At 38.7% G+C, this 27,081-nt stretch overlaps 1 protein-coding gene across 1 annotated transcript in view; it reads left to right on the top strand.

The window, feature by feature from the left end:
* The window catches only part of RASGEF1B (RasGEF domain family member 1B), a 442,258-nt gene that overhangs the window by 59,648 nt on the left and 355,529 nt on the right, over nt 1-27,081 (top strand). Inside the window, exon 2 of the mRNA XM_073891832.1 lies at nt 21,519-21,572. The gene's annotated coding sequence lies outside the window, so the exon portion shown is untranslated. The remainder of the gene's footprint in view (nt 1-21,518; nt 21,573-27,081) is intronic.

Here is a 27,081-nt window from a genome sequence, read left to right as displayed (position 1 = left end):
GTCTTACTCCAAACCAGTATTGAAAGGCTAGTTGATTTTGAGTAGATGAAGCAGGAAATTTTAACAATTCCTCACTTGTCTCCTCTTCTCTCTTTCCACTCCTTTGCCACCAACCAAACACAAAACCAACAAAATCGAATTGTTTCTGAGTTTCCATAGAGCTGTTTGCTTCTTTGTTACATTCTAGTTTGTACAGCAATTATTGTACATTTTGATATCTCTACCGAATTATAAACTCATCAAGGAAGAAAAAAAAGTATCTTATTCATTCATTCATTGTGTATTCATTCTCTGCCTTCTCCCTCCTCACTTTTCACTGTAATGTGCATATAGTAAATATTCAAACAAATATTATTTTGAAGATAAATTTCATCATTGCAATGAAATAAGATCAATGTACATGGCATGCATCATTTAAAACTCTCTGAAAAGGGAAGTTAAATAAAAGAAGGTAAAAGAGTCAAGGGACTTTTTCTTTCTTTTTTTTTTTTAAAGTTTTTAATTTTAATTCCAGTATAATTAACATACAGTATTATATTAGTTTCAGGGGTACAATATACTGATTCAAGAATTCTATACATTACTCAGTGCTCATCATGGTAAGTATACTCTTTAATCCCCATCACCCATTTCCCCCCTCCTCCACCCACCTTTCCTCTGGTAACCACCAGTTTGTTCTCTATAGTTAAGAGAGGTTAAACTATCGTTTAACAGAAGTTAAACTCTCTGTTTCCTGATTTCTCTCTGTCTCTCTCTTTTTCACCTTTGCTCATTTGTTTTGTTTCTTAAATTCCACATGAGTGAAATCATATGGCATTTATCTTTTTCTGGCTGACTTATTTTGCCTAGCATTGTATTCTCTAGTTCCATCCATGTTGTTGAAATGGCAAGATTTCATTCTTTTTTTATAGCTGAATAATATTCCATTACACACACACACACAAACACACACACGCACCCCACATCTTCTTTATCCCTTCATCTGTTGATGGATACTTGGGCTGCTTCCATAATTTGGCTATTGTAAATAATGCTACAATATGCAGGGGTGCATATTTTTCTTTCTGAATTAGTGTTTTTGTATTGTTTGGGTAAATACCCAATAATGGAATTACTGGATCATATAGTAATTCAGTTTTTAATGTTCAGAGTAACCTCCATACTGTTTCCCACACTAGCTGTACCGGTTTGCAATCTACCATCAGTGCATGAGGGTTCCTTTTTCTCCATGTCCTCGCCAACACTTGTTGTTTCTCGTAGTTTTGATTTTAGCCATTCTGGTAGGCATGAGGTGATGTCTCATTGTAGTTTTGATTTGCATTTCCCTGATGATTAGTGTTGTTGAGCATCTTGCATCTTTTTATGTGTCTGTTGGACATCTGTGTGTCTTTTTTGGAGAAATATCTGTTCGTGTCTTCTGTCCATTTTTAAATTGGATTCTTTGTTTTTTGGGTGTTGAGAGGGACTTTTTCTTGAATGTCTTTTAAACCAAAATTATGATGGTAGTGTACCTAGTAGAACAGTAAAATGACTCTTCTTTGGCTATCTTATGTCAGATTTCCTGGAAACACACTCTGACACGGAGATTTGTGTACAACAAATTTACTGGGGAGTGTGAGATGGGACTAGCACTTGTGGAAGGAAGGCAGGAAGGAAGCAGGACTGGGCAGTTCCAACATAGGCCTCACATGGTCCCCTGGAGAGCTCTGGAGTGAGCTCTTGAGTCAAAAGTGCCAAGTCTTTATACCACCATGTTGACCCTTTTGGAAAAGGGTTGGCGACCTTGGCCTAGATGACATTTTTTTGGCTGAAGGCAATGACTAGAGAGTGACTCAGCTGAGAGCTATTGCTGCCAACATTCCCAGCAGCTGGAGGAGTGAGTGCCTCAGTTCTGAAGAGGGAATCTGGATGACATACCATGGCACTGACTATTTCTGTACCAACAGGATTGGGATACTGGTTAGATTAACTTAAAAACTCAGTTAAAGAGGGGAATTATAAAAAAACAATACATATATCCACAAATACTTTGTTTCAACTTAAAATATATCAATGTGTATTTATTTGCCAATCTTTTAATTACAGGAATAAGGCCTTTATTTGAGCGCAGACTCTCTGGTTGATGTTTTATATCTTTCACAAATGACATAAAATCATTGTGTAAAAAATTTAGAGATACTTGTGAAATGTCTTTTTATACATAATTTGAAAGCAATATTTTTAGTGATATGCGTTTATTATGTCTTAGTTTTAAAATTTGATTTTATATTTTATCATAGTCTAAATGCACATATATTTTAAAGTATCACATAGTTCTATAAACCTTACAATTAAAAACAGCACCCCTCCCCACCTTTGAGTCTGCTTTCCATAGGCAACCACTTTAACTCTCTTTTTTAAGCTGGATTTACATCTACACATCTACCTCTATGTTTATATTGTTATTTTTGTCTTGATTTTTCAGTTTAGATAGTTTCCATTGATGTCTGCTGTAGAAATTGATGATTTAGTTTTCTTATATCCTTTTCTTTTTTTTTTTTTAAAAGATTTTATTTATTTATTTGAAAGAGAGAGAATGAGAGAGAGAGAGAGAGAGAGAGCACATGAGTGGGGGAGGATCAGAGGGAGAAGCAGACTCCCTGCCGAGCAGAGAGCCTGGTGCAGGACTCGATCCCGGGACTCCAGGATCATGACCTGAGGCGAAGGCAGTCGCTTAACCAACTGAGCCACCCAGGCGCCCCACTTATATCCTTTTCTTATATCCCATTCTTCAACATACACTCTCCACCTTGTCTTCCAAGTGTGGTTATGTTCTAAAAATTGTGGTTTATATTACTGAGCCTATGCTATTATCATTATACCTGTGGTTTATATTATTGAGCCTATGTTACTATCATAGCTAAACATACCATGTGGTATGTTATGATTGCATTTACTTTTCTATGTAACTTTTATGGTTTTGTTTTGTTTTTTTTTTGAGTTAGTAGTTAGTACCAGAAGCTCTCTATGCTTCAATCTTTTCAGCTGTAAAATGGGGAAAATAACTGTACCCACCTCATTGGGTAGTCACAACTATATAAGTGTTAATTACTAGTTTTCACTGCCTTTTTTTTAATGTATCAGTCCCTAATTCATCTCAAACTGACAACTGTAAATATCCTTTTAATACACTTCACCATGTATTAAGTGCTCAATGAATAACTGTTGAAAGATATGCATAGCTAATACTTTAACCTGCACTTTATGAACAGCAAAATAATTTAATTGAGAGAACAATGCTTTCAGAACTGGGAGGCCTTGTTCAAGGCCTGGATCTGCCTCTACCTAGCTGTATGACCTTGGACTAGCATATTTGATCACAGTTTTATAATCTGCAAATGAGAGAATTGGATTAGATAATCCCTAGGGTACCTTCTAACTCTATAATTCTATTAATGAAATAAAGGATATGCAGAAAATACCAAACTCTGTACAATATAAGATTGCAATGATATTAACTGCTACCACTTCTAGACGAAAACCTCCAGAAGACATTTTAATAACCTGTCAGGGAAGATTATGGAGGCATCACGCACACTGTGGATAAAGGAGAATTTTGCTTAGTCATTCTGTCCCAGCAATTGTCCTACCTCTTTGGGATACCTGGTTGTAATTTGAGGGAGCCACCACTAAATGTCGCTATAGGTTACATAACAGTGGTCAGGAGAGCTCTAAGTGTCCCTCTACAAGCCACAGAGCTACTACCATGTAGTCTCTGTGCAGATTTAGAACTACGTACTTAAATACTTAATACTTAAACTCAAACATAAGGAAACACTAGATGGAAATTATGATTTTATTTTTTTTAAAGATTTTATTTATTTATTTATGAGAGAGAGAGAGAAAGCACATGGGGGGGAGGGTCAGAGGGAGAAGCTGACTCCCTGCCAAGCAGGGAGCCTGATGCGGGACCGGATCCAGGGACTCCAGGATCATGACCTGAGCCGAAGGCAGTCGCTTAACCAGCTGAGCCACCCAGGCACCCTTAACTATGATTTTAAAAAGCAGATGGTTAAACCTTCTCAAATGCCCTTTACTTCTTCCATTTGCCTTTTCCCTCAGAGGCGGTTTCTGTATATCTAGTTACTGGTGTAAATTGGGTAAGCTGGTATTTAATGGAACTCCCAACTGAATAGTTGCTTGACACTTTGGCCTATATATTGATGATTTTTTTCTCTTCAAGATAAAGACAGTAAGCCACAGAAGGAAATATGGAATTTTCTGTTTCCTGGTTCTTGCTTCTGTTGTATCTCTGAGCTTATCTGGAATCCTAGGCACTTACTGTATTTCAATGATTTTATGAAAATATGTGCATATTTTAACATTAATATTTTCATATTTTAACATTTCTGAAATTGTAATGCTTTATATAATCAATGGCAACATATAATTAGTGGCATTTTTTCTTTTTTAGTGATGTCTTATGTAATAAAATACTGTATCTGCTATTATGGTATACCCATCTTAATTTATTAGTTTAGTGCTATGTCAAAAATTGTTTGATAGATAAACTTCCTTTTCTAGTCTAAATTTTTAAAAAAGGCTCAGAGTGGGGGCACCTGGGTGGCTCAGTCAGTTAAGTGTTTGCCTTCAGCTCAGGTCACCATCTGATCTCAGGGTCCTGGGATGGAACCCCACATTGGGCTCCCTACCCTACTCAGTGGGGAGTCTACTTCTCCCTCTCCCTCTGCCCCTCCTCCCCTGCTCATGCTCTCTCTCTCTCACGCTCTCTATCTTTCTCTCTCTCAAATAAATAAATAAAATCTTAAAAAAAAAAAGGCTCAGAGTGGAAGAGAAAACAATATTTACTGAATATCCACCAGGTGTCTGAGCTAAGTGCATATATGATCATATTTAATCCTCACCATGCTGTGAAGTGGGGTTTTTTTGTTTGTTTTCATTACACAGTCAGGGAAACTTTACATTTTAGAGTGAAGGAGGCCCAGAAAGTTCAGTAACTTGTACAGAGTCATGCTGTTACAATGGATCACTATTCAGGGCAGTGTATTTATGTATTTTGACTACAAGTCTTATACTTCTACTACCATATTAATTACACTGATATTTTGCAGTACACTGCTTCTCTTTAACAGCCCGTGGCACCCAGCCCTCTTTGAACAATGTACAGTTGTCCTCTGGTAGCCCTTTAAAAATGTTGAGATGTCCAATTAAACAGTATAGAAATGGTTTTGCTGAACTTGCTGAACTTAATTCTTTGTGATCAAAAGGATGGAGTGAGACTTGATGTCCCTGAGATGTGAATTGTTCTCTGTTGTGCCATGGGCTTCCTAGAGTAAACAGTGTCCCTGCAGCTTGGGGTACAGGCACAACTCACTCAGGGCATTTGGATTTCCTTCATCTTCTGGCAGACCACTCTAGGAAATGGTTTTCAAAATGCCCTGGGGGAAAAAAAAGGCTTCTAACTTAGAGAAAGCTGGTTTATCTGTTTTAGAATATGGTTTCAATCAGATTTCACAAGTGTCCTGGAGATCCAGTCTGTATGTGTTGTTGATGGGAAGGATTTAATTGGTCTTCCTTAACTTCCCAAGGGGCAAGGCTGAGGAACCAAGCAAATTTCTTTCAAAGGTCTTTGTTGTAATAGTCCCTTGCATGCAAATGACACTCACTGGTAAAATCAAAAGGACAAGAGAACAAAGGCAGTTTATTGGTCATTATTGTGTTTGCACAGGCCTGGGGTAGCTAACTTTTCATTTTCCTGCAACTCTTAGAAAATGCTGAAATGCATTCTCTTCTAATTCCTCACCTCATGTCCTGAAGGCCATTTGTTGTCCATAGCCTGTACTTAGGTTTCCCATTTCTAATCCTTTTTATTTCAAGTTCTCCTCATTCGTGAATCTAAAAACAAAAGATTAGCAATCTGTTGGAAGTACTGTTCCATTCATTTGTCTAGGAATTTGTCATTAAAATATTCCTTTTATATCAGCAACTTGGCGTCTTATGATGATAAATGATCTTTTGTCCTATTTTGCAATGATTTCCCAAATAGAGGGCATATGACTATAGTATGTACAGGATATAGTAGCCAAAAATTCAAGATTGCTAAGAGATGAGTTGATCACAATTTGCTTAAAGTTTCCGTGGCTTAAAGAGATTACTATTTGCTGAAGCAATTTTGAAATGATGAGTTTAACTTCCCATCTCTTAAAGGAGGTAATGACTCTTATAGGCTATCTTGGTGAAACCCATTGGATAAAACCCATTTTCACCCATTCAGAGCCATCCATCCATCTTTCTAGTGATGGCTCTGGGAAGGAAGGCCAAGTGACAGCCATGAGGCTTTTCATTTTGTCTCACATTCTTGAATCTTCTCTTGAAACTGATGAGTTATATGGGTATATGTGGCAAAAGACGAGAAACAAACAGGGTTCTAGAGGGGAGGGGGGTGGGGCAATGGGTTAGCCTGGTGATGGGTATTAAAGAGGGCACTTACTGCATGGAGCACTGGGTGTTATACGCAAACAATGAATCATGGAACACTACATCAAAAGCTAATGATGTACTGTATGATGATTAACATAAAAAAAAAAAGAATAGAAGTCACCCAGTATCTTTATAAATACTAAAGTCAGGGGCATATTTCAAACCTTATGTGCTTTCTTGACTGAATTTCACCCATTTATTTAATCATTCATCTCTTTAATTGTTCAACAAATATTTATTGAGCACTGCCTATGTTTCATGCACTGTGCCATATGCTGTCACTGACATAGTTCCTGCCTTTGGGGAACTAATATTCTGTGAAGGGTGCAGATGAGTAGACAGTTAAAGTGTACTGTGATAAGCAGTCTCACAGGGATTAGTATGGTATGAGGTAGGAGCACAGAGAATGGGATTCTAGTTCTGATTTGGAAGATCAGGGAGAGTTTCTTTGAGGAAGTGCTCTCCTAGGTTTCTTTTAGGAAGTGCTATTCTATGATAACACTCTGGCTCTTCTCCTCCTCTGACTGCTTTTTCTTAATTTCTTTAGTTGGTTCTTCTTTCTCTTCATCTTAATAAATATCAAAAATTGTCCCAGTTCCTTATTTCTTATAATCACATATTTTCCTAGGCACTCTCAATTATAACTTGGTTTCAACTATTCTTATAAACGGTTGGTGCCTAACTATAACTAGTCTTAGACTATTAAGAAGAAAGCTTTATGACTTGAGAGTTTTCTGTAGATGAATAATAAAATGTGATGGGTAAGGAAGAGAGACAAGTCAAAAAAGACATTGAGATTTGTGGTTGAAAGAGGGAATATGATGGTCTCACCATTAAGCAATATTTGAACAATTGGTGACAGTTTTTCGGGAGGGGCATACAGTGTGTTCAGTTTTGGATAACTCAAGTTGGAGATGCCTGTGGGACATTCCAGTGCAGATATTTAATATGCAGTAGATATTTAATAAAATCATGAATTTGAAGCTTGGGGGGGGATCAGGGATGAACACACACATTTAGAATGATCATCATATACTAGTAATTGAAGCCATAGAAGTAGATGGGTTATGTTCATATTCAACAAATTAAAAAAAAAATCTCCATACCAGCCATTGTGACATTTAGAATAGGAATATGAATATGGTATGGCCTCTGTTTCCAAACAAGGGGCAGGGGCATAATCAAATAAGTGCAGTATAGTGGGGTGAAGGTTATTGTAGAAATATGTACAAAGTTTAGAAGTGGCACAAAGTAAAAAGAGATCACACAGGAAGAATAAAAGACATAGAAGAGAAGAAAACTAGGGTCAGAACTCAGTAGAACTTCTCCAAAGAATATGGGAAGCTTCACAGATTTGCCTATCATCTCTCAAGGCACATGTCACATCTCATTCATCAATATCCTCCCAGCAGAACCCAGCCTAATGCCTGCAACATAAGTGCTCAGCAATGTTTGTTGAATAAATGGGCCCAGGGCAGTTGGAAAGAACTGAAAATAAAAATGAAGCATGGGATTTCCCCAAGCCCTGGGGAACACTTTAATCATCTCTTATTAGCCTTTCACTTGGAGAGCTTGTGCAGGTGGAACTCAAAATAAACTCTCTGAAGAAATGAAGATGCAGCAATTTAGAACGAGGACAAGGACTGCATCTGGCAGTGCTCTAATTATGAAATGTGCTTATGGCAAGCTAGATCTTTTTATTTCTGGTGTACAGTAAAATTGTGTAGCCATTGATTTTTTGGTCAAACCATCACTTACAGTGTCTGAGATAATGGTGCATCACCTTTTATTTATTAATGGCAGTGTTGGGCTTTTAAACAGGAACCCATCACATTGGGCCTTGCACTCTCTATTATTGTTGTGTGTCCATTTAAGTGATTTGTAATAGTCAGTGATTATGAAAATGTCTTTCTTTTTTGACCTTCTTCCTCCCTTCCTCCCCATCCTCAAATTTACACATCAGCAATTCATCAGCTTGGATTACAAATTAACATAGTTGGTTTCCTTTTCTTTTTCTTTTTTTAAAGATGGATATATTTAGGTATATACTAGTACACGGAATTATCATGAAAAAGAGAAAGAAAACATTATGTTAAAGCCTTATGATAAAAGATATCCCCAGGGGGATAGTCTGCTAGTCAGAACCCCTCCAAAGATTGAGCACCTTCAGCTTCATTGCCCAAGGCTGGTACCAATTTAATTCCCATCTTTCCTGAGAAGTTTGAAGGAGGGACTTTTATCATTAAGCACCTACAACTAGGCTTGAGACTAATATACTTCATAGCATGAGTCATTATCCATCTAGTTTAACCAGGAGCATGAAGATTTACCAGTTTGTAATAACCCAAAGATTATTCAGGGGATGAAAGGCCAATCCCTCCTCCCTGCTCCCAGCCACTTGCTCTTGTAGAGTCCAGGCTTCAAGTAACTTTGTAGCTTTTTCCTTCTTTCCTATTCACCATTATGGGCTTAGTGGCACAGAGATAGCCCTATAAATGGGTATTTGTGAAGTCTATAGTTATATAAGTGTGGCTGGAGACAGAGCTGGAGAAGAAGTCCTGAGTTCTCAGAAATAATAATAATAGTACGCTAAGATAAGCAATTGAGGCTCAGAGAACTTAAGTGATAAGCCCCAGTCCCCATACAATGGGCAGAGCTAGGATTTGGGCCCATTCCCTTTCCATTAAGCTGCCCTGCTCCCAAGAGGGACATCTCTGGCCTCATCATGCTTTTATGTAAGAGTCTTTTAGAAGAAGGTGTCACATTGCTAAGAGATGTGTAATAGCCATGGCTTTCTTCTCTGTTATTAGGAAGGCAGGTGGTGATGTTCCAGGGTGGAGGAGGGAACGGGGAGGAATGCAACAGGGAGGATGAGTATGAATATTGGTAGCAGCCAGTAGTCGGCTGAGGAGGTGGATTCTCTTCTGTTCCCTTCATTCATGAGTATGAGGAGTCAGGAACTGAGAATAAGTTTAATGACAACACTTCTCCCTACATCCAGGAAATACACAGTCTTAGGAATGAAGGATAATTGGAATAATTAATTTGGAGTAAAAAATCCTGTCTAAGGATTTATGACCAGGGTGAATTATGTTAGTAATTTGGAAAGGTATGCTCTCGGCTCCTCAAGGGCATAACTCAGTTCCAGGGAAGTCTACAGCCCTATGCAGTGTGAGAAAAGGTATTTCCTCCTGTGAACTATTTTCTTTGTTCCTTGGTGCTCTCTCTGGCTTTACCTTGTGCCAGACCTGAAAATCTGGAGCTGTCAGCTCAAGTCCAGTCCCCGCAGAGAACAGTGGCAATGTTCCAATTCCTTATGGTAGATGATTCTGCATGGAGGGTAATATTTATGGCTTTGTTAACTGTTGGACCTATAGAGGTGGGCTCAGGATGGCCAGAGGCGCTTTAGTGGATGATGGATGTTTCTTTAGAGCGATGATCCGGGGAACCAGATTACAGTGCAGCCTCCCAGCAGCGAACAGTCCTAGTCCAGAACATTCCCTAGAGGAAGAAATTGGTGGTTCAGCCATAGCCCAGGGTCAAATATGACCAAAGATGATGACCATTTGCCTTGGACTTGCTGTTTACCTCAGAAAGTCCATTTTCTGACAGCTTTGTGTGTGGTATGCATCTCCCTGTCCACTTCCCTGGTATATCTGAAGATGTGGGTGATTGAAGGGGCTTATATCTTTGCTTCTACCCGGCCCGGGCCCCATGACTCAGTCAGTTGATCATCACCCTGACCTTAGTGTTAATATTTATTTCTGAAGAGTAAAACAGAGTAAATATATCCAAGTATCAATACCATTATGTATACAAAGTGTTTTGAAGTACACAATTTTCATCTCATCCTCATAATAACCTTCTATGTGGGTAGGGAAAAGTCTATTATGTTCTCTTTTTTAAAATTTATTTTTAGGGGCTCCTGGGTGGCTCAGTCGTTAAGCGTCTGCCTTTGGCTCAGGTCATGATCCCAGGGTCCTGGGATCGAGCCCCGCGTCGGGCTCCCTGCTCAGCAGGAAGCCTGCTTCTCCCTCTCCCTCTGCCTCTCCCCCTGCTCATGCTCTCTCTCTCTCTGTATCTCTGTGTCTCAAATGAATAAATACAAAAATCTTTAAAAAATTATTTTTATATTTTTTAGAGATTTATTTATTTATTTGAGAAAGAGAGAGAGAGTGCATGTGCAAGTGTGCAAGTGGGGGAAGGGGCAGAGGGAGAGAATACCTAAGCAGGCTCCTGCTGAGTGCAGAGCCTGACAGGGGGCTTGATCTCATGACCCATGCGCTGAAATCAAGAGTTAGTTGCTTAACTGACTGAGCCACCCAGGTGCCCTATTATGTTCTCTTGAAGATGGAAGCCAGTGATTTAATCATGGTTATGAAAATAGTAATTAGGGGAATCAGGACTAGAGTCAGGTGTTTTTAATTCCTAGATCTGTACCCAGAGGCAGACAAACTATTGCTTGCAGGATAAATCTGGCCCACTGCCTGTTTTTGAACAGCCTGCAAGCTAAGAGTGGTTTTCACATTTTTAAGTAGTTGGAAAAAAAGCAAAAGAAGAATATTTCATGACACATGAAAATTCTATGTAATTCAAATTTCAGTGTCTATAAAATAGTCATTTTGTAACACAGCCATCCTTATTCATTTATCTATTTTCTATGACTTCCTTCATGCTACATTGATGCAGTTGAGTTGTGACAGAGACCTTTTGGCTCCCAAAGTCTAAAATATTTACTATCTGTCTCTCCATAGGAATGGCTTGTCAATCACTGTTACAGTTGATTAGTAAAGAGAGATACTGGTTATGTACTATGATATTAAAATGCTAGGGCTACCATAAAAAGCATAAACTGGGTTTATCGCGTCACAGTTCTAGAGGCTAGAAGTTCATCGTGTCACAGTTCTAGAGGCTAGAAGTTCAAAATCGATGTGTCAGCAGGGCTGTGCTCTCTCCGAGACTGTGGTTAGAATCCTTCCTTGCCTCTCCCTAGCTTCGGGTGGTGGCCAGCAATCCTCAGTGTTCCCTTGTTTGCATCTTCATCCATCCAGTCTCTGCCTCCATCATCACATGGCTGTCTTTACCTCATCATCCCTCTGTGTCCAAATATCCCCCCCTTTTTAAAAAAAGATTTATTTATTTCTTTGACAGAGAGAGAGTACACAAGCAGAGGGAGCAGCAGGGAGAAGTAGGCTCCCTGCAAAGCAGGGAGCCCGATGTGGGGCTCAATCCCAGGTCCCTGGGATCATGACCTGAGCCAAAGGCAGACACTTAACTGACTGAGCCACCCAGGTGCTCCTGAATTTCCCCACTTTTTATAAGAATACCAGTTGTATTGGATTACAACTCACTCTAATGGCTTCATCTTAACTGGATCATCTGTAAAGGCCCTATTTCCAAATAAGGTCACATTCACAGGTACCAGGGGTTAGGGCATCAGCATCTCTTTTTGGGGGACACAATTCAACTCATAACACTTTTCCCACTTTAGAATATTGTTCCCACATTGGGATTACTCTTCCTTCTTTCCCTGCCTAAATCCCTTTGTTCCTCCTTCCCCACTTCTTCCTTTTTCCTCCCCTCCTTGCCTCCCTCACCTTATTCACTATACATTCAACAAACATTTATGAAGTCCTTACTGAGTCTCATTCTTACGCCCATTACTGTGCTAAAGTATAGGGTACAAAGATGATAAAGAGTTGGCCTCTGGCCTCGATGAGCTTACACTACAGTAGGGATCAAGTCCTATCAAGGCGTTTATCATAAGGGACAGTAGAGATTACAGTCAAGACTTGGAGGGATCTTAAGGATCTAAATTCCCAAATATTGAGTAATAATCTTTCAAAACAATTGATGTACTCCTGGTATTTAAAGTATCACAGCTACTGACTCCAAAATTATAGAGGCTAATAGACATAGAATTTTAGTGTAGCGTTTCCTTATTATTCTTTTAAAGTCAAAATGTACAGAAATATTCTGCTCCTCTCATTTGTCCAGTTCTTTCAATCCCTCTTCCCTTTAGCTCCTACCAGGTCAGATTAGGATATTCTGCTCTGGGAAGAACAATGGGATGACCCTGATTAGGGGCATCTAGCCTTATTATATTACGTTGATGGCTTTAAGGAGACCTGGTCTGCAGCTTTGAGAGAGGAAGCTTGACGCCACTCAGTGGGTGTCATTTGTCCCAGAATGTTGTATTTTGTTGGGTCTTCACTGAGGCTCTTTGTTCCTCTGCTCTCTCCTCCTGGCACTGATTGGCCATGTTCATATACTGTCATGAAGTGCATGAAATGTGTTCAGAGAGTTTGTCCTCCCCTTGTCCCAGAGTGTACCATCTCCCTCATCTCATAGGATCCTCCTTGTTAGGGTCAGGGGCATGAGGGTGCAGCCAAGGGAGAGAGTCTGTCCTCTTCATGGCAATTCTGGTGGGGGCTATTTGTGGACAGCAGCCTTGGGTCCCATCATTTTTTACTTCTGTGCTCTTTGTAAGCTGTGGAATTCCTTCTGCTTTCTGCACAGAGCTTCTGACTGGTTTTCTGCCCCAAAGATGCTAACCTGGTGAAACATCGAAGATCCACTCCCTGCAGGAAAGGGAACTGGTACTAAAAAGTAACACCTCTTCTCCCCCAGTGTCATTCTTTTCCTAGAGTTGGCAGTTGCTGCCAAACTTATCTTTGTATTTGGACTTTATATATACATTTCTCAGCTTCTTTTCCACCTAGCCCTTTTAAGGGAGATTTAAAAAATTATCTTTTATATAATTCAGAATGAATGCAAAGGCTCAATAGCTTTCATAAAGGGTGCTGAGTAAGAAAAAAATTAGTGTTTATTAGTAAAGAAACTTTGACATTGATATTGTCAGATTAGAGCAGCCTCACTTTGTTAGTTTTTAAATGAATTTCTTATTGTACTTTGATGATCCCAGAGTAGAGTTCTCATAGCACAATTTGAATCTCAGTTTGACTACTTTCTAGTTAAGAAAACTTAGGCAAGTCACTTAACCTTTCTGTTTCTTGGTGTCCTACAATGAGATTAATAACGCTACGTTATAGTGTTGTTTGGAAGCTGAAGTGAAACAATGTGTGTCAAGGGGCTTTAGAGATTGGAAGTTGTATGTAAGTATCAGAAGGCATTAGTATTGTCACTAATCAAAATTATACTTATGGAAATTCAAAGACACTTTTTCCTTTCTTGTGAGGTCATAAAAGGAATAGTTATCAGTGCTGTTAACTTCCTTTGGGTATAGATGAGACCACTGATTCTCAAGGGATGGCTCCCAGATCAGGAGCATCAACCTTACCTGAGAATGTGTTAGAAATGCAAATTGTTGGACCCCACCCCATACCCTCTACATGAGAAACTCTGGGAGGTGGGGCCCAGCAACCTGTTTAACAAGACCTCCAGGTGATTCTCATGCCACTAATGTTTGAGACCCACTGGCTTAAAGTTATGCCCAACTGGCTATGTGTAAGTTCTGATTTTGCTGATTTTTAAAAAAATCTGGCTTTCCTTTCAGACATGGAAGGGATTCTGAAAAAACATAAATGTGTGCACCTAAGATTGAGTTGCCAACATTAGTTGACTTCCCACAACATGCCTACCAGCTAGGTGTCCCATTTTCAGCATTGACATAGATCTTAGGATTGGAGGTTCCTGAAGCATCACCTTTGTTAGACACAAATTTGTCAGATCTTGGCAGGGACCCAGTGAGGGGTTTTTAAGGTGCTCCCTCTCATGTGGGATAGTAAGAATCGAATGAAATGGCTATAAACTATTTAGGGAAATTCAGTAGAGCTGCACTGAACGTGATTCCTATTTTTGCTATCCCTGAATATCAGGTGTTGTCTTCCTTTAAGCAGTCTTTAGTCTTCCACACATGAACACCCACCCATTAATGAGCCTGGGCCCCACTCCTGAGGTGCTCTGCCAGGTGTCAGAAAAAGCCAAGTGCCCTATTGTACACCCTGTATTTTCCCATCCTGTCCTACAACTGCAGCTGTGCCATAGCTGTCACGACAGACAGGTGGTCGGTAGTTACTTGGGTAAAGTGAAAACCAGAGCTGTAAACTTAATTAAGCTGGAGGAGGGAAAGTGGTGGGGAAAATATTAGGGAAATCATGGTACTATTATGTTGATCCACAAGGGCAGAGGCACATGGAAGGTGTTTAACAAGTATTGAATGAATGAATGAGGAATGAATTTTGTGTTTTGGGAGCTAACCTGCCTATTTAACTTAAGAGCATCTATCTTAACCCAAATGAACAGACATTATGCCTTGATTGGATGAACTATTAGATATGTTTCGTTTTAAATGCAGACATAAATAGATTTGATCTTTCCATGGTTTGAATTTCCTCCCATCAGCTTTCCCTTAATTATCCACAAGTGTTCCAAACCTTCATTAGCTAAATAGGATGCAGATGATGGTCATTAGTCTGGGATATAAATCCTGCTGGCACATTCAATGGCTTTTCACTTGGTTAATTGAAATTTTCAGTATTCATGGACTACAAGAAAACACTGTAATTTTATCATTTATTCAGGGGTATAATTTTTTTTCCTTTAGCTGGTTGTGTTTTATAATCATGCACTTAAAAAATATGAATGCCACACTTTGCCTGGAGGGATGCCACTATTTTCAGTGTACATGTATCAATACTAGCTTGCTAAAGCATGAAGACCAAATGGAAATTTATAACTTTGTCTAGAAATCCTAAAATTGGCTGACTGTAATGTCTAAGAAAGCATCCAAGTAGTGTGCACTTTTGAGACCCATTGATTCATGTGTAAATGACTTCCAAATTGTTAGTAACATGAATAAGTCTAGTTCTGACATCTACCAATGAGTGCAAAGTCATCCACTGTGTCTGTGTGGTACAAATGGCGGGTATCAAATGGAGATGCCTTATGCAGGCATCATTCCTTTAAATGGTGCTTAGCTTTCAACTGTATTTGACCATTTATCAAAACTAGCTGGCCTGTTTGGTGGTGTCTGGCTGGGCATGAAACACACACACACACACACACACACACACATATACACACGTACACACACATAAAGGAACAACTGATGCTTGAAATAAAATTTTGTAACATTACCATCTATCTCAGAGATTCAGTTTCTGAATTCTTTAATTTTTGTAATGCAGTACTTAAGCAATTCTCTTGCACCTGACTTTGTTCCAGTTTAATCAAGTAAGCATCATAGGTTTGCTGTTTTTAAAATATAAATCTTAGTTGTAGACATTACATGGAAGAAATAAGCTCAGTAGAGTTAGAGTCTATCTGTTTCTGTTTTTTTTCTAAACCTAATTTAGTGGAACTGAGACAACATTGTAATCACTCTCAGAGGTAAACTCTCTCTTAAAAAGGAGTGTAGAACATATGGAGTCTCTTTTCAGTGCTCATTTTGCAAACCACTCCCACCAGTGAGAATGGGATAAGCAGCTGCCCTTCTGGAATCTGTTTCTGTAGGGTGGACTAGTTGAGCAGTCAATTGCTGATTCTCCATTTAGGTTCTCAGACCAAGGCCTTATCATGCCAGTTTTTCATCCTAAGTCACTCTTCCTTCTGGGTTGCTTTTGCCTTTCTGCCCACTTGGAATATTTCTATAAATGATTATTAATGTTAATTTAAGGATGTTGTGTTTAAGCACCTCACCTTCTAAATAGACCATTATTTAATATCTCTCAAAATCAGATGTAGAGACATTTTATAAGATGCTTTTGTGGATCACCTGTAAAGCTCTCTCTAGCTCTGGAGGTAATCAAGAGCTGACCATGTTACTCAGTCAAATGTTCTTTCCTCAGAGGATGGAGGGAAGAGGTAGGCAGTATACTCATTGATTTCTAAATGATGTGTCTGATAAAATCAGGCCAATTTTCTTCAAATTAGCCAGGTTATCATGACCTAAAAGGACATGAATATGGGTTTCTTCATTTCATAATGAAGAATTCAAGACCTTATGGCCAGCTTCCCATCTTAAGCTCACAAGAGGTCTGTTAAAAAGGGACATTAGACCCAAGCACTTAGACTCCGGAGCAAGTGGCCCATTTGTTTATCTGTCTAGAAATTCTATCATAAAAGACCAGCAAACTTCTAAGTTCTAATAAGGGATCATGTTCAACTGAGTTAAGTCAGTCACAACCAGTATTTGCCCTTGGCAAAGTGTGTCAAAGTAAAGTATATTGTAGTGGACACAGCAGTGCTCCACACAGATGTCCCTGTTGCTAGGAGGGCAGCTGGCTATCTACTCTCAGCTGTCCACCCTCTCAGGAAATTGCCCTTGGCTGAAAATAGTCATCTTGCCCACGGTCATGCCCTCTTTCCAGGGCAGCTCTTAGCTCCACTCCAGCAGGGGACAAGTCTGCCCCAGTTCAGGGCTCCCTGTTTGGTGGACTGAGAACTTTGTTGAGTTTTACCAGGGCCCAACTTCTTCCTGTGCTTGGTCCTGAACCCTTCCCTTTCCTTCCACAAGTGAAGTTCCTGAGAGCAGTCCCTAATAAACCTCCTGTATGCTAACCTCCATCTCACAGTCTGCTTTTTAGGGAGCCTCATGTGACCTATGTTTTTAGATCTTTTCCCATCACCATGAGTGTCCAATGTCTTTTTTATGTTAGTCTTCATTTCTCTCCCATCAAAATCTGTTTTTGAAATTTTTAGAAAACTTAAAAAACCCAAAGTAAAAAATCAGCTTGTAGAAAAGGATCTGATACACTCATTCCTTCTAAGGTATAACAGACCAATAATTATAATACATGAAATTTTCAATTGTCCCCTTTGCATTGACTCTTATACCCTAGCATCCCTTGAGGGTTTGTCTATGATGATTCAAAGGCTGGTGTGAAAAGCAGGGCTCTAATAAGTGAAATTTCAGGTATCCGTATATAAATGAACAACAGTAGGGCCTCACCTTTCTAGATTCATTTGGCAAATTGCTACAACTTCTATGTATAATGCTGTTCACCCCATGCTGGTCACCTTGCCAACAGGGTTAGAAGTCAGTGCTCTAAAAAGTCATTGTGCACCATTGTACTTGCACTCCTTTGACAAACACAGCGTCATGCAAACTTTGGTGGAGGAGACTCATTAGGGGTTTCCTCTTCAGTGGAAAAATATTGGATGCAACAGTCAAGAAGGTCACAGTGTGGGTAAGTCACCATGTTTTGAGCCTTTCATTTCCAGTAATTAAAGTGAACATGTTATTGGAAGGTTTAGAGAGCCCACCCAAAGTCATTTACAATAGCTGTAATTAGGAAACTGGAATGCCAGTGTCTTTCGATGGGAACGAAATGAGACCAACGGAGCGTATAAGTAAAATCTCCTTAGAAAATGGCCAAATTAAGGATACAGACGCTCATTGACCTATGCCATACTTCTTTCATACTCATTCCAGGTACTGAGATTTCACTGTACATTTGTCCTTTAGCTCAAGTGGTTCCTTTCTACAAATATAACATTTAGAGCTACTTGTATTAATTTTTTAGTGAAGCCAATTTCACCCATCTCTAACTCATTTCTCCTCCAAACATATTTCTCAGGTCACCTGAGACTATTCTCGAAGGTGGAGTGGTATTGTTTAATCTCGAAGATCATTTCCTCTGGGGCTAGAGCACTAATATCTGAATTCTTAGACACGATCCTTAATTTACTGTCCCTAGTGGTATATCTTAAACTTACTTAAAAATGCAATTAGTGTCTCTCAATTTGCCCCCACATGGAATCTTCAGTAGCTAGAATTTGGGTCCTCTCCAGATTTTGACTTTTCAACTTCTGTTTCCTGTTAAAAATTTAATTACACTGGTCAAGGAATCAGGGTTATTTCCATGACTAGCTCTTCTTGAGTTTAGACCAGTGCTTCTCAATGGGGGGTGAATTGCCCCCCTCCAGGGGGCTCCTGGAAATATCTGGAGACATTTTTGGTTGTCATGACTGAGGTCAGGGGATGGGGTATACTACTGAAATCTGGTGGGTAGAGGTCAGGGATGCTGCACAGCACAGCACACTCCCACACCCACAACAAAGAATTATCCAGCCCAAAATGTTCATAGGGTGACATTGAAAAATTGATAACCAAACCAAGCAGATAATAGACAATAGAAATATACTGAATAGAAACTGTATTTTACTACTTTTTGGGCGTCTTTTATTTCTCATTCTCCTCTCTCCCTAGGCTTTACTTTGTAATGTTATTATATGTGAGGCTGCTTTTCTGGCACTGCACTTCCAAAGCAGTGTTTTGGGGTAAGGACTGCAATTTCACCTGATGCCGTTTCTTTTCTTTTCTTTTTTTTTTTTTTTGCCTCTGTTTAGTGCATATTTATTGGATACCTTTTTTTCATGGAAGGCACTGGGCTAGATAATGGGGCTACAGCAATGACTAAGTCTTGTGGGGTCTGTATCTTCCCGGGTCAGGAATCTGAGAGTGAACATTGAGGCATCTCTCATAACATGGTGCTCATGTATACAAATACATAAATACAAAGAAAGATCATAAGGGAGGCATTTGATGGGAAGATTGCAGGTGGAGTGGTTCAGTAGCATGTTGAGAGCTACTGTTTCTCTTTCTTTGGCTTTTCCCTCTCCTTACTGGTTCAGTCTTTGAATAGCAAGCAAGAATCTTTCCTTCTATTCACAAAGAATATGGAAACAAGAGAAACTAAGATATACCTGGCAACAGCAAAGGACAAGACAGCATGGAACTTCTAGAATATATCCACTCCTGTCAACATGGGCTGTTATTTGTCAGGGTTGAAATTAGGTCAGTGGGTTTAATTATGGTAAGAAGAATGAGTCACATGCCCTCATTCTCTTTGAGCAAAGATGGCTGTTTTTTTTATGGGAGCCATTTTTTTATTTTTCCTGATAATTCTGTTATGTTTGATTTTGTGAACTTTTCATCTTGCCCTTCTTTTTTCACTTTTGCTTTTCCTCTTTTCTTCCACCACTTAAAATTCTTCCCTTCTTTCCCTTTTCCACTTTTTTTTAGAGGTTTTATTTATTCATTTGAGAGGAGAGAGAGAGAGAGAGAATGCACACAAGCTGGGGGGGAAGAGCAGAGGGAGATGCAGGCCTCCATCCCAGGACTGTGGGGTCATGACCTGAGCAGAAGGCAGATACTTAAACCAACTGAGCCACCTACACGTCCCATCCTTTTCTACTTTTAATTCAGACTTTCTAGATAACTTTTAAACCTTCCCTCACAAACAAAATAAAAACACAAAAACTGCCAGCAAACCATATTTCAAGATCACACCAATCTAAACCTTGAATTTATTTTTTTCATTAAATATGCTTTTTTGTATGTATATCCATATCTGTGTTTTCTGTCCCTTAATGCTGCATATTACTTTGGATTAGAATATATGCTGGCTCAGGTTTTTAACTATCTCTAGTGCTTGTCCCAAAACAAAACAAAATCCTGCAGGGGGGTGGGTAGACATTTTTATGTTATGCAAGGAGAGAGTGTGAGAAAATTTATGTAGATTACATCTTCAAGCCATACCAATGTCTTTATTTATTTTACATTTCTTTTTTGACCCTATCCAACCAAAATAAAATTATCAGTATAAATATGTATATGTGTATGTACACACATAATATATATGTATATATTGCATATATATTTATATATATACATATGAATGTTTACTGCAGCATAGTTTGTAATGGCAGACAAGAATAAACAAACAAAAAGCAATAATAAAGGAACCCAAACGTGGAAACTACCAAATGTCCATCCATAAAGGAAAGCATACATATAAATATGGTGTATCTCTATTATGGAATGTCATGTGGCTATTGAGAAGAATGAGCCAATCTATATGAACTGACCTGGAAAGGTGCCAATACTATATTCTTAAATAGGATGATATCTCAAGAAGAAAAGAAATTTCTATATGTGCATATGCAATATAATGCAGGTAATATATAAGTCATGTAATTACATATAATGTGATATGTATTTGAATGAACAGAGAAAGTGTGGAAACATGAACACAGATTTTTTTTTGAGGGAGAGAGAGAGAGCACACACATATGTGTGCGAGCAGAGGGGACGGGGGAGAGGGAGAGAGAGAATCTTAAGCAGGCTGCATGCCCAGGGCAGAGCCCAATGCGGGGCGCCATCTCATGACCCTGAGATCATGACATGAGCTGAAATCAAGAGTTAGGCGCTTAACTGACTGAGCCACCCAGACATCCCGGATGAACACAAATTTTTATTATTGATTACCTCAAGAGGATAGGTTAGAAAAGAGATCGTCTCATTAAGAATATATATTTTGTAATTAAAGAAAAAGTAGACAGGTTTACTAAAAAAAAAAGTCTACCATTTATGTGGTTGATCATAGACATTTAACTCTTCATAGGATAGTCCAAAAGGAGCAAACTTGCATATTAATCCCAGCTGACCTTGCATGCTAAAGTGCCTTTTTAGTCGTTCACGAGGCCAGGAAAATAAACAAAAAAAATATATATATAAAAAGTAAATCGTATGGAAAGCAAATGTGTTAAAGAAAATAGAGATCAGATGACAAGATCTGGTACCACTGTTCAGATTCACAAATCTCTTAAATGGGGAGAAGCTTCCCTTCATCACTCAGGCTCATAATAGGTTTCATTTGAATGGTTTGGCATTTGACATTATGCACATATCTCTTCAAGTGAAAGAGAGAGAGTACCATGTGTGGGTGAGAAGGTGGGTTCTAAGGTCAGACTTCTTGGCTTTGATTACTCACCTCTTTCCAAGGTATGTGATTTTTGACAATTAACCGAATTGTGCTGTAGGTACCTAGTTTGTGAAACAAAGATAAATAAGAGTCCTTATGTCACTGTCGTTGTTGGCCCATAATGAATATTCCAACTTGGGTAGGGTGGTTGGTAGTGGGAGTACTGAAGGGCAGGCATTTTTTAAAATCCAGGGAAATCAATGGGGTCATAAGAAGTGGTGCCCACCATGGATTAGAAATTAACAAGGCAGAGTCAATATCATTAACACTTTGATGATTCTAATGTGTCACCCACTTTCTGTTTCGTAGACCACCATTTTCAGCACATTGGCCAGCGAAAAGTCCTTACCTGACTGCAAAAAGGTAAGTCAGCCTCCAAAATTTCCAACTTGTTGTCAGAGTACTAAATGGCTTCAGAGTTGATGACATGCAGTTGAAAAGCTACGGATCAATGAGAATGTTCCAGTGACATGTCGTAGCTCTCTTTCTTCGGAGATGGAAATTTGAATGGTTCTCTTTAAGGGTGTGGAAAACTCTGTTATCATTTGACAGCATTTTGTTATCAAGCAGCTCTGGTTGCATATATTTATTTCTATCTCACTATTATCTGACATTTTATTCTGCAAGATGAGCATCAAGGGAGTCTGGGACAAGCTGCATTGCAGGCATCTATATCCTCGTTTCCAAATTTAAATGTAATAAACCTAAACTCAACACAATGTAAAAATGATTTTGTATTTTGAAAGCTGATCATATAGCATAAAAATCTGGTTTGGATTCACCACAGTCAAGTTTGAGAAGCTGTCATGCTTTGCAAAAGGATTAGCCTCGCTAGCATCTGATGGAAGATGTCCCTGTAATGGATCTTGTCTGGAGACTGACTGCTATAGTGGTAGCAGCATGTCTAATTCCTGGCCTTTGCAGTCCAGGAGACTCTTTTATCTGCCTCTTTAATCTCAGGTTTAACTAGATCTTCTCCTTCTTGAGGGGAAAGAAGTGATTTCACAGTCTGAACAATGCAAATAAATTCTTTGACACTATCTATTGATATGGAAAACCAGGTGCATAAAGAGTTGACCCGTGCCTCATATATTAGTAACGGCATTTCTTAGGGTTTTATAGCATGGCATTGTTTTGCTGTGCTGTTTCAATTTCTGATTTTGCTTGATATGGAGAAAGGTAGCAAGGTAGCTGGGATCTTCATCTTTAAAGGTGATGTGAGATCCCACTATTCTGAATGCCATCCATTTCATTATCTTGGTAGTTTTTTATTTCCTATTAAATCCCCATCTTGATTGAGTTCTGGTCTGGGCTGTCTGAGATTGAGGTCCATGTTGTATTCTTAACATTACAGATCCTAGAAAAGGGACTTCAGGGGTTCTCTATTCTCACCTTTCTCCCAGAGTGGAACTGCTCTTGATACCATGTATAGATGGACTTCTAGCCTCTACTTGGATACTCTATTAACAGGGAACCCAATGACCCTGACTGTTCACTAGTGAGACAAATCAAAGCATTAGAAAGTTCTTCATTTTATTGAGCCAGGATCTGTTTCCTTTTGATTTCTGCCTGATGTTTAAAGTATGAAGCCAGTTAACATGCTTTCTTCTGAATCTTCTCCCCAGCTCACCCCTGGGCTAATGATTTTCCTTCTTTATTTCTAGTAGAATATTATTATAATTGATTTCCAGAAGTATGGGCTGCTGGTTGCTGGCTATTTGGTTTCAATACTTGGCTCTCCCACTTACTTCTTATATGACTCTGGTCACATAAGATATCTGTGCCTCACTTTTATCACTGTAGAATGGGGATAATAATTGTACCTACTTCATAGGATAGATGAGTTAATATATATAAAGTGCTTAGAACAGTGCTCAATACATAATCAGTGCTATGTTAGGTATTATTATTCCTTCTAGACTAGGTTATACTTTTTTTTTTTGCATATTCTTTGTTACCAATGTCAAACATTATGTGTTGTTCTTCAGGTGTGGTCATTTTGGCAAAAGCACTTTGAGACTTTTTACTCTTCATTCAGGAGCTTTCTTTGCATACTTGGTGTATGCCAGGTACAACATAAGAATGGGTTATGATGAAAGGACAAGCTGTAGGCTTTCTTCAGTGTAACACTAATATTCTACTAATACAGTGTAAGGTGGCATCAGTTTCTCTTTATCAGCCATGTTCCTCTGTGGGCCATGTGAAATTTGAAGTCCTTGCACATGCTCTTAAGACATTTTCACATGACCTGCTATTAAAACATGATTTTCTTTTATATTTATGTAAATGAGTCTTTGAGTATGAATATAGGCCATTATATTTATTTTATTCATTTTTACAATTTTGATCAATTGAGATAATTTATAAACCCAGTTCTGTTATCCAACTTATTTACTACCTCTCTCAGTTCTTGTCATGCACGAAGTAGAGTAGCATAGTCAGTATCTATGACTCAATTTGATTCATCCAGCACAGTTAACAAGTGATCACTGAGCACCTGCTATGTGACATGAACTGAAATATTATGGTGAACAAGTCACATATGACCTTTTCCCTCATAAAACGTATGGGTAGTCACTGGACAAGTAAAATTGTGATGGATGATATGATTCTTTTTTTAAGTTGGGAGGTTACAAGATCTTACACGAAGGGAACCTAACCTAATCTGGGGTCAGAGAAAACTTTCCTGAAGAAGTGGCTTTCACACAGATATCCAAAGAATGAATGGGGTTTGGCCACATGAAGACAAGATGGAGGCAGGGAAACACCAAGTATGAAAATCTGGAGAGGTAGAGAACTATAAAATGTTCAGAATGTCTGAAAATTGCAACTTGAAATAGAGAATGATAAACAGTGAGACAAAAAAGAAAAAAAAAGCCTGATCATGGAGGGGCTTGTAAAACCAGAATTTGGATTTATTTTAAGGGTAACAAGAAATTTTTACTTGGGAGGGTAGGTGTATGTGACCTGATATGATTTTTATTTTAAAATCATTTGGTTGCTGAAGAACAGAAGAAGCAAGATATCAGACATGAAGTCTAGGTCTAAGGCTATAATCTAGACAAGAGATGGTAGTGGCCAGGATTGGAATAATAGCATTGAAGATCAAGAGATATTTGAGTGATAAGATCAACAAGATATGATAATAGTTTAGATATATGGTAGAGGAAATAGCTAAGTATGATTCCTTGATTTCTGGCATGGGCAACTGGCAGAATAGCATGCCATTTTCTTAGGTAATAGGGTCAGGGAGGAAGTTGATGAGTTCAGATTGGTACATGTCAGGTTTGTGGTGTTTGTAAGATCTCCCAGCAAAGATGACTAGCAGGGATCTGGGCATGTTGATTTATAACTCAGGATAGCGTTCTAGGATAGAAATATGAATATGGGAGAAATACACATATAGAGAATGGTTGACAGAGTGTTAATGGACAAGATTGCCCAGGGAATGTGTGGAGTGGAAATGAAGAGTATTTATAAGAATCTGGGAGTATTGGTATATAAGGCCTGGGAGAAGACTATTTCCTGTGAAGGAAAGTGAGAAGATAGAGCCATAGATGTTGGAAGAAATCAGAAGGATGTAGTGTCACAGAAATCAAAGCAATAAAAAAGTAAGTCATTAAAAATGAGGTAGTCACTTGTATCAAAACTTTTGCTGGGAGGTTAAGTAAAATTAGGACTGAAAAGCACCACTGGGTTTATCAATATTGTAGGTCATTGTTGGTTTTAGTGAGATCCAAGTGATGGGTGCAGAAGCCAGGTTACAGTGGGTTTAAGATTGAGTGAGGAAGGAAGTAGAAATGGTAGGCTAGTCTTTAAAAGAATGTGTTGCAAAAGGAAGGAAAGAGATAAGTAGTTGGTGGGGGGCTATTGGGTTGAGGGAGGGTCTCTTAGGTTGGGGTAGATTTGAGCAAGTGTGTTTAAATGCTAGAAAGAAGACAATAGAAAGGCAAGGAGATGCCAAAGCACAGCATTAACCTTAGATAGATGGAGGGACACATCTTGCTGTATAATGTCAGGGAAGGAAGAAAGAATAGAACACCTATTATATGAAAGCAGGGAGCCAGAATAGGTCCTTGTCATTAGACAACTCTGGTCAACTCATCCACTTTTTTGTTTAATTTTTTGATGGGGAGGTAGGATTATTATTCAACCAGCTTTGAGTCTATATAGCTATACTATTTCAGCAATATTTATTTAACCTACAGACATTCCCCTACAATATTTTGCATAGATAGTACCATGTACATAATCAACAATCTCTGGGCAGTCTTGCCTATTCAGATGGGGTCTATTTTAAGAATATTACTCTCAAATCTGTGTCTCAAGTAATGAAATCTCTTCTGAACCCTAGATCTTAGTAATCAGTTGCTGATTAACTAGAGGTCTTTTCCACTTTGTTGTCCCACAGACCATGTCTTAATGTAAATAAAGATATGCATTCTCTTTTACACATATTCTCTCCCATCCTGAGCCTTCTTCTCTTATACTCACCACTCCAGTCAATGGCTTTACCATTCCAAGCTAGAAATGTCAGTGTCATCCTTGATTTCTCTTGTTTCTTTACTTCCCACATCCAACTAGCTATCAAATTCTGTAAATTCCATTTTGAGATGTCCCTAGAATCTCTCCATCATCTTTTTCCTTCCCTTATTCCTCCTTTGGAAGGTTGTAACAACTCCCTCCTTGCTCTTTTCTTATACCAAGTCTTTTCTTCTTCATTTCATTTTCCAAAACACTACCAGAGTTACTTTACAGAAAACAAACAACAAACACAACTGTTCATGTCAAATCTTATTTAAAAGCATCTAAGGGATTCAAGTTTTATTCAGAATAGACCCCATACTCCTCTGCATAACTCAACAAGTCATTCCCATTATCTTCAGCCTTATCTCCTGGTATTTTACTAGGTGCTGGAGTCTAGAGGTCTTAAGCAGACTGCTCCTGAATGCAAAACTTTTTGATAACTTTGTGCCCCTGTACAAACTGTTTCCTCTTCTTGAATGCTATCTTCCCTTTCTTGTCTGCTTGAAAGCTTAGTCTTCTATGGAGAGACTCCTCACATTGTCATTTCCTTTTCAAAGACTTTCTTGGTTTCTTCAGGAAAGATGAGTGGTTTTACACCTGGAGTTCATAATGTTTTGTACTTACACCAAGGTATAACACCTAACAACAACCACAAAACTTGTCAAGTGTTTACTATATTCTCAGCCCTGTGAAAAGTACTTTACATGGATCCGCTTATTCAATTTTTATAACAGCCCTCTGAGGTAAGTAAAATTATTACTACCATTTACAGATAAAGAATTTGAGGCCTAGTGACATTAAAGAACTTGCTCGAGGGTACATCAGTAGCAGGTGTTGGAGCCAGGATATGAATCCAGGCAGTCTAATGTACCATTGCTTTAGTGTTTTGCTACTTCTTTCTGCCATTGGATTCTAAATACTTATTTATTGGTTCAGCTTCCCCTTAAACTATTATATCTTGGAGGGGAAGAAAAATAACGGATTCTGTTAGGAATAATAATACCCCCCTGGGGGTAAGAGCTCATAAAAGTTTACTGAATGAATAGATTTGCTGAATACATGATTGTCCATTAATGTAATATCATTCTGGGGCCATTTTGTTCAAAAAAGCAGGTTTGTTTGTTTTTTCCTGGGAGTTGAGAAAAGGATACTTATATTCAGGGTTTATTTTTGAAGGCAATTTCTGCAATAAAATAAGGTGTTAATGGATAGCTGGGTGAGAGGGGGGCATGGATTGAAGTGTTTAGTTTAGTGAAAGATAACAAATATTCTACTTCCTAAACACTACATTACAGAGTTGTAAGAACCCCTGTTCTTATTTTCAGCCAAAGAACAGTTCACTTTT

This window comes from Callorhinus ursinus, unplaced genomic scaffold, assembly GCF_003265705.2.
Source record: "Callorhinus ursinus isolate GAN/ISIS: 27379988/994484 unplaced genomic scaffold, GSC_fseal_2.0 scaffold4, whole genome shotgun sequence".
Classification (NCBI taxonomy): domain Eukaryota; kingdom Metazoa; phylum Chordata; class Mammalia; order Carnivora; family Otariidae; genus Callorhinus; species Callorhinus ursinus.
This window is presented reverse-complemented; position numbering and strand designations above follow the sequence as displayed.